At 30.9% G+C, this 9,090-nt stretch overlaps 1 long non-coding RNA gene across 7 annotated transcripts; it reads left to right on the forward strand.

The window, feature by feature from the left end:
• The first annotated feature begins 223 nt into the window (after window positions 1-223).
• On the forward strand, window positions 224-3,767 carry LOC137487621 (uncharacterized). Of its 7 annotated transcripts, none has more exons than XR_015507955.1 (8): window positions 224-268; window positions 831-903; window positions 1,857-1,914; window positions 2,004-2,097; window positions 2,221-2,378; window positions 2,474-2,569; window positions 2,744-2,873; window positions 3,614-3,767. It is a non-coding gene; the product is annotated as an uncharacterized LOC137487621 (long non-coding RNA). The 7 variants fall into 7 exon arrangements; XR_015507956.1 differs by having other exon boundaries at window positions 2,744-2,861; XR_015507957.1 differs by lacking the exon at window positions 831-903.
• The last annotated feature ends 5,323 nt before the right edge of the window (window positions 3,768-9,090 follow it).

Genomic DNA, 9,090 nt, shown 5'->3' on the forward strand with positions numbered 1-9,090 from the left:
ACTTAAATCATTAAAATTCGTTTATCTTAATTAACCTTGATGAGTATTTAGAACTTTTTCTTATTTTTGAGTTTGAAAAAATTTAATCTTTCAAGTAAGGTGAACAATTCTGCTGGGTTTAATCTATACAAAATGTCTCTTTAAAGTTTCATTAACTCAAATTCTGTCAGCCTAGTGATTTTGCGTCTGACGTCATCCAGGTTCACGTACGTGCTCATGCTTCATTCGTTTTTTTCAAGATGGCGGATCGGCCTCGCTTCACACTACAGTAAGTAAAATATTTACAAACCCAAGAAATATTAAATGTATGTTTTAATTAATATAATCACAGTAACAGTTCAATGTAATGTAGAGTTAATCAGGGTGCGTTTACATGTCGTACATTACAGAAAACATGTTTAGCCTCACTTGTTGCTAACTAACGTTAACATTACTGTTTAAAAAGTTAGAATCAGTGCAATGTTAGCGTTAGTTGTAATGTGTTAACTCTGAATTTTAACAGAGTGTGATAAAGACAAAAAATATTTAAAATCGGCAGATTACATTTTTCAAAAAAATTTCAATCTTGGCGCGAGTATGCCTTTTCTCAGCCTGTGCTGAAGTTGTCATGGAGACGTGCGCTCTCACAACCGCATGTCATGGCGCTGCGCTGAACTCCATCCAGTGTGTGAATGTGGTATTATCTTCGCGATCTGTAGGCACTTCGGAAACGAAAGGCGCAAGAAACGTAACGTTAATCATAACTCAAATGATCTCCGCCTAAACACTTAACGGTATTTTCTGATGACGCGCAAAAACGTAGTCTCAAAACTTAACTCTGTCACACGCAGCTTGTTGCTTGCTGATCCATGTATGAGGATAGCCTGACGGAGAACATTTAAGCTGCGCTCCTCACCTGAGCAGGTACAGAGCAGAGCTTCATTTTACACTACCACATTGAGGTAAAGTTGGTTTTATATTCATACATTCATTTAGTAACAACTTGTGACTCGCTCCATAAATTGTTTACCATGGTACTTTGTCTATTCGTTCTGAAATCACATGCAAGTATGACATGAAAACAACATTACACTAAATGCACTATTTTTTTTGACTGAACAATGTTGTACTTTGAAAGTCATTGGCTGCTAATATGATTTCACCATTAAGAATATGCAAAAATTACCTTTCTGAAATTACATTATTAAGGAGAAAGTCTGAATGTGTAAATATAAAACTAACTTTACCTCAATCACCAGCACTGATCAACACTTAATATTTCCTCGCGCTTAAGACGACATCTCTGCATATCAATGATTACCTGATTAATGCGATCAGTTAAATGAGTTTAAATGTCATTTAGGTCAAATGTATTTTAAAGGTATGATAAAAGTTTTTTTTTTCAATCTATTTTTTAAAATGTCTACTCTGGAGAGAATATAAACAGCCTAAAAAACAAAGTATGCATATCTATAACACATTAATACAAAATTATGTTATTAAATAAAATAATAACAAAACAAAATATTCAAGAAGTGGTAAACAAGACAGTTTTCTGATGTGCAAATTTTGTAGCTTAAAATATATTTATATCTTAAAAATATAAATATTTTAGTCTATATATTTTTACATCATTAGACAGTAAGGTAAGTTTTGTTATTTCTAGCTTTTAAAATCAGGCCTTAAATTTCTTTGTCGTCCTATTCAGTTTTAGAAATTTCAATACTGTTTAAATTAAATCTGTGTTCATCGAATTAAAGCAACTAACATGATAATCAGCTCTATTGCTAACCGTTTTGGAGGTTAACGTTAGACATCAGGCAATTGTACTACTTCCACTCTCAGCTAAATGACACTGTGACTTTGTGTACATACAGAATTGAAGGTCAGGTGTTGCTGACTACAGATAGGTTCTTAAATGGAGGCATGTGAAAGGTGGGTAAAATATTTATTTTGTACTACTATGCCTGGCATATCCAGATAAAATAAATATTACAGTGTATTTATCAATGATACTTTTGCAGCAAGGAAAGTGAAACTTCAGCTAGACCTTGAGTTCAATTTACAACATGAAGATCCTGCTTTCAACATCTGATCAACACCTGATTTTCATCTGAGGTAAAAAATAGATAAGTAAATGAAACATAATAATAATATTAATACATTTTTTCTAGAATTGTATATTTTGTGGTGTGGGTTTGTTTTATGAAATTCTCTCTTGTTTCTTTTTGCTGTTTGCAGAGTACCAACATGTTACAAATGAGAATTTTCCCCACAAATTCTTTGCAAAACTGGACCACCACCTATTTCATTTGATGACAATTTTAAGGCAAACAGCATCCAAAACTGGCAAGACAGCAGATACCCTGGCTAATCTTTTAAAGGTTTATGATGAGCAGGTATGTTTGGGGTCACGTGTTAAAGTATACATTAAAATATAATTTGAATTATTATTATTTTTTTAATTTTTAAAAAATTGATTCTTGATTTCCAGGAACTGAATGATGTCAGTTCATGACGGACTACTGTTATCAGAGGTCTTTTGGTCTTGCTGCGTGAGCGTGACTTAAGATTCTTTAGGAACACCATGGTAAGACTTCATTCATTCTTTTCACAATTAGGCATGTTTAATGAAAAGATGAAAGTTTTGAAAACTTTTACTTAAAAACATATATGTAATCAAGAATAGTTGATGAATCATATAATATTGGCTCAGTCATTTTGATACTGTCCTTACATTAATATCCTTGAATTATGTTTTTAGATTGATAATCCTGCTGACTGAAGAAGCTTTATTGGCCCTGCATTCACTGAGGGTCTCTGTTGTCCTGAAGAATGAATTGGACACCACCCACAGCACACTTCCAGACCTTTCTTGTCTTGTATGGATTAATGTATGCTCTTCACATAATATATAGTAAAGGACTTTGAACTTGTGCAAAAAGTTTTGCTTGGCATGGATGATGGAAAATAAAAAGTCTCGTAGCATGGAAACCTTAAAGAATGAGTTAATGTAGAGCTTTTTTTTTTTTTTAACTTAATAAAGACTGTCTCTGGGGTAGTAACTTCAAAACATTTATTTACCTTTAATTGGTAAATATGCATTTTATTATATAAAGGGATAGTTTGTCCAAATGTAAAATTCTGTCATTTACTAACTCTTCACTTGTCCCAAACCTGCTTGAATTTCTTGCTTCTGTTGAACACAAAAGTTAAGTAAAGCTGACAACCTGTAACCACTGACTTTCTAATAGGAAAACAAATACTGTGGAAATCGGTGGTTACAGGTCTCAGCTTTTTTTTTTTTTTTTGGTCAAAAATAACCTTTTAAGTGTTCAACAGAAGAAAGAAACTCAAACAGGTTTGGAATAAGTAAATGACAGAATCATAGTTCAACCAAGACTGAATATATATATATATATATATATATATATATATATTGTAATGAGCGCACACATGCCACGTCGCCCTGGTCGCTAATTCAACCCAGCTGGACCATCATCAACACAGGATCGTTCACAGCTGGACGTCATCAAGTGGAGAGGCATATAAACCAAGCCCACGCAAGGAGAAGATGAGCTTCATTCACCCAATGACTCCATGCGCTAACGCTTGTCTCTCTGTCTCTCCACAGCAGACTCCAGCTCGTGACAATCCCACATCCGACTACTCACTGTCCTTCACTTACTTCCCAGAGCACCAGAGCACCTCACCTTGAAGAAGAGCACCGTTTACACCCCATTCACGTTGTAAATAAAGCACCCTCCGGGGACTTGTCTGTAAACTTATCCAACTGTGTCGCTGTTTTCCCTCTGCCTCGCTACAATATATATATATATATATATATATATATATATAATCTGCTCTCCGTTAAACAGAAATTGGGGGAAAAAATAAATGGGGGCGAATAATTCTGACTTCAACGAGATATATATATATATATATATATATACAGTTTCTGTGTAGTTTACACTAAACGAGTCACTTCACAGAATGTGCACTTATTATTTTTTTTTTAACGAATGCCTTAAGAGTAAGTTTTACACTTATTAATGTATTATTAAATTTTATTAAACTTATAGTTGTTTTTTCTTGAGGCTCTTATGTCTGATATCATATTTACATTGTGGGTAATTTTTATCAATTTCAGAATAGTGTTCATTTTCAATCTCTTTATGTCTAATAGTTTTTATCGTTTTAAGACATTTGTAATTGCATAGGAGACAAATTTGAAAGTACTGTTGGACATTTTTTCTTTAACAATAAATGTCTAAAATGGTATTGTCTGTGTGTTTTAAATTACAGATTTATTTTGACAGATTTATGGGGTTTAAAGATTAAAATAATGGCTAATTTTATTTGTGAAACTGACGATGGAGAAGTTAATTTTAAATGCTATCAAAATGTATGAGCTGGGTGATTTAAGTATTTAAAGTTGAAAGAAATTAAAGCAATTAAGTTAATTGGTATTAAAATGTATGAGCTGGGTGACTAAGTATTTAAAGTTTGGAAAAATTAAAACAATTAAGTTAATTGCAATTAAAACGTATAAGCTGAGTAACTTGGGTATTTTAAGTTGAGTGAAGTGTCTTGCATGAGTACAACAAACTCAAAACTTAATGTTTCTGGTTACTTAAAATAGATAATTTCATAACTTAAAAAATTTGACGTAACTGATTACCTCAAATTTTTTGAGTTTTGTCAACTTATTCGGGATTACAGTGTAATGAACCTTATTGTAAAGTGTTACCAATACCTTAATATTACATCACTTGTTACTTAAACTAAGATATTACTATTTTACATCTGCCATTTCTTCCTATTTTAAAATAAATGTTTAAAAATGTCATTAGTAGTTTACAGAATCAAAAACCTTAAACACCTTAAAACACCTTAAAAACCTTAAAATCTGCTAATTTTCAAGCGGTGTCTTTGCAGGGGCTGTTTGTAGAAAGAAAACGAGTCACACTTTATTTTGATGGTCTGTCTGTTGAATTTAAGTTACATTGCATCTACATGCCAACTAATCCTCATTAGATTATAAGTAGAGTGTTATGTTGGAGTTAGGGTTAGTGTTGACATGTACTTGCAAAGTTTCTTATAGTCAGTTAAATGTCTGTTGAAGGAGCAGCATCAACAGATATTAAGCAGACAGTCTACTAATACTCAAATGGACCATCAAAATAAAGTGTTACCAGAAAGCGAGATAGAAAGAGAGAGAGAGAGAGAGAGTCACTAATCTTGGAACTGTGTGTGTTATGGCTTATTCAAAAAGCCCAGATCAAATAATTCTCCATCAGAGATTCACAGTTATTTGGCAATATTCTGTTTTGTTTCCATATCCTAAACTTCCATGCGCTGATTTCCTGTCTAGACTAATGCATTTTTGCACCAGCATTAAAGGATACTTTAGCAAACACTTCCCTGCATGCGCAAACCTCTGATTGTGTCTTGGAAACAGAGTAAACTGTGAAATGCCGTGTGTTAGATGTCATGTCCTTGTTCAAATTGAGCTTAATGTCTTGTTTACAGCAGCAAAATCTGTTTATTCAGTTTAATGATGAAGCACGGCTTTGGCTCTGCAGTTCCCATGAACACCCAGAGTGCTTTGCAAACTTCTGCATTTTCACAATACTGTATATACTGCCTAAATATATAAACAGACACTCCAACTACAGGCTGCAGTTATTTGATTAAAAATACAGCTTAAAAACATGGTGCGTTAACCCATTTCTCATAACTGATGACTTTTATCTTCGCCACGATGACAGCACATCATTTTTTACTAGACAGTTTTCTAGATACTAGTTTTCAGCTTAAAGTGACACTTTAAAGCTTAACTAGGTTAATTAGGGTAATTAGGCTAGTCATTGTATAACAATGGTTTGTTGAAAAATAAATACAGCTTAAGGGGGCTAATAACTTAAAATTGCTTTTAAAAAATTAATAACCGCTTTTATTCTAGCCAAAATAAAACAAATAAGACTTTCTCCAGTAGAAAAAATATTATCAGACATACTGTTAAAATTCCCTTGTTCTGTTAAGCATCATTTAGGAAATATAAAAAAATAATAATAATAATTTTTTAAAAAAAGTGTTACGCAGCAGATGCCCATCCAGTTGCAACCAATCTCTGGGGGAAAAAAGTTATAAAAAAAAGTATGTATGTATATACATACTTTTTTATATATATATATATATATATATATATATATATATATATATATATATATATATATATATATATATATATATATATATATATATATTGACTTACAGTTGAAGTCAGAATTATTAGCCCCTCTGAATTATCAGCCCTCCTGTTTATTTTTTCCCCCCAATTTCTGTTTAACGGAGAGAAGATTTCTGCACATTTCTTATCATAATATTTTAATAACTCATTTATATATATATATATATATATATATATATATATATATATATATATATATATATATATTTCTGCTAATAATTCAACTCAATATAATATTTTATATATTTTTTTAAGCATAACATTTTTTCTGGATTTTAAAATTCTTTCAATGATAAATCTTTGGTGTCACGTGATCATTCAGAGGTTAATCTAATATGCTGATTTGGAGCTCATTTTGCTTAATATATTTATGGAAAATTTATGGAAAAAAAATTTAGGGAAAAAAAATTTAGGGAATTTATGGAAAATTCTAGTAGAAAAGTATAGTAGAATAGTATAGAATAGAATAGAAAATTCTACTATTTCAGTATATTTCAGTATATTTCAGTATATTTTTATGTACAGAATAATTAAGCAGTAGCAACACATTATTTCATTATCTGTTAGGCATTAACTCTACATTAATAGAGGTTATTAAGCAGTTTAAAACTGCAGCTACAAATGCTGTACTCTTGACTTATAGTTAAAGTCAGAATTATTAGCCCCTCTGAATTATCAGCCCTCCTGTTTATTTTTTCCCCCCAATTTCTGTTTAACGGAGAGAAGATTTCTGCACATTTCTTATCATAATATTTTAATAACTCATTTCTAGTAACTGATTTATTTGATCTTTGCTATGATGGCAGTAAATAATATTTTACTTGATATTTTTCAAGACACTTTTATTCAGCTTATTGTAACATTTAAGGCCTTAACTAGGTTAATTAGCTTAACTAGGCAGGTAATGTTAATTAGAAGTTATTGTATAAAGAATGAAAGATGGTTTGTTCTGTAGACTATCAAAAAATTGCTTAAGGGGCTAATAATTTTGAACTTAAAATGGTGTTTAAAAAATTAAAATCTTTCTCCAGAAGAAAAAATATTATCAGACATACTGTGAAAAATTCTTTGCTCTGTTAAACATTATTTGGGAAATATAAAAAAAAATAATAATAATAATAATAATAATTCAAAGGGGGGCTAATAATTCTGGCTTTATCTATATATTCACATTTATAATGTGCTTAATCATTGCACTTTTACGACTGATTGATTTTTCATCACTAAATTAAGCATTGCATTATTTACAAATTATATAGTAATGGTTATTATGTGTGTTAATAAATGCTTTATTAACTCAGCTTGATTCACTTTTATGAGCTAATCTAAAGTGAGGACCGTTAATGCTTTATAAATCCCTTATAAATGACAGTTAAAGGCTTAGTATCTAATGAACAATAATCTTTGCAATCTTATCTAAAAAATAAAATGACATTTAAGCTTAAACATTGCTGAATAAAAGGAGTGTCAAAATGTTTAAACCGCACAGTAATTTTATTTTCGATAAGAACGCTAAGATTTAGTTTTCATTTGTTACAGTTTCATTTGTGTATCTTTAAATGAATAGAAATAAGTCATTTATGTTCTTTCTTCCTGTTTAGAATAAAACTGAGCCTTTAATTCTTATTATAAGGGATTTATAAAGCATTATTAGTCCTCACCTTAGATTAGGTCACCAAACTGAATGAAGCTGAGGTAATAAAGCATTTATTAACACACAAATTAACTACTATATTCTTGAATAATTAGATATATAAATGTTGGTTTGAATTGTTTATTAACCAATTTTTAATTGATTCTGAATGGCCTTAATGAACCCCAACAACTGTCATTAAATACAAATGGTTTGTAAACAATGCAATAATTTGGTAATTTAAGAAAATGAAACTTTAAAGTATGAAAGTACAATTATTAGGCACATTATAATAATGCTTTTAAGTCAAGAATACAGCATTTGCACCTGCTTACTAATGTTTATTAATGTACAGTTAATGCTTAACAGATAATGAATTCACTATTTGCTAATGCTTAATAAATGATTCATATATGTGTTTATTATAAACTGTTACCAAAGCATTCTTTTTTTAAATTAAAATATTTTAATAATCTTACCAACCCCTAGACTTGTAAATTATATTGTTATGCTATTATAAACCATTGAGTATTTTTCTGTGCCGGTCATCGTATGCGGTGTTAAACAGGATGCGATATCAGTCTAAACAGGAAAAGGCGGAGATTCATCAAATAAATGACATCCTGCAGTTTTGATTTATCGTTCTCGCCGTTCTCTCGGTCAGTGACAGAGTTGTTATTTGTTCTATATTTTAATAACTGCCTCTTATTTATCTTGGCCACACTTGGTGTAAATGTATCCACTGCTATGAAGAAAGAATCAGTCCAGGGTTTAAATTCAGTCTTCCATCTTTGGAGACAGAACTCTGGAATGTCAGTCTTCTAAATGTTCTAAAGCTCCTATGTAAGTGATGACATAATTTCTAGAAAAATGCATACATGTTTCTTTTCTTTTATCAGAGGATATGTTTGTTTTTAATTCATAAATGTAATTTATTTTATTTTGAGGGTATAGTCTGTACGTTTTCCTCTGTTTTCACTTATAAAAAGAAATGTGACAGGGTCTGACCTTTAAGCTTGTCCTCCTTTAAAGTCAAACAAAAAAAACAAGCATAAAATCATATTAAATTCAGTGATAGAACTCATCCTTGATCACTGTCAGCTTCTCCTCCATCAAATGACGTCACTTCCTTTGAGTCATCATAGCCTTAAAGGTGTATTGCACACATTTATATTAAATTAAATGCAAATGAGACAGAAACGTGGCAACAATTGTAAATTTATTT

Source organism: Danio rerio, chromosome 14, assembly GCF_052040795.2.
Source record: "Danio rerio strain M-AB ecotype USA chromosome 14, GRCz13ab, whole genome shotgun sequence".
NCBI lineage: Eukaryota > Metazoa > Chordata > Actinopteri > Cypriniformes > Danionidae > Danio > Danio rerio.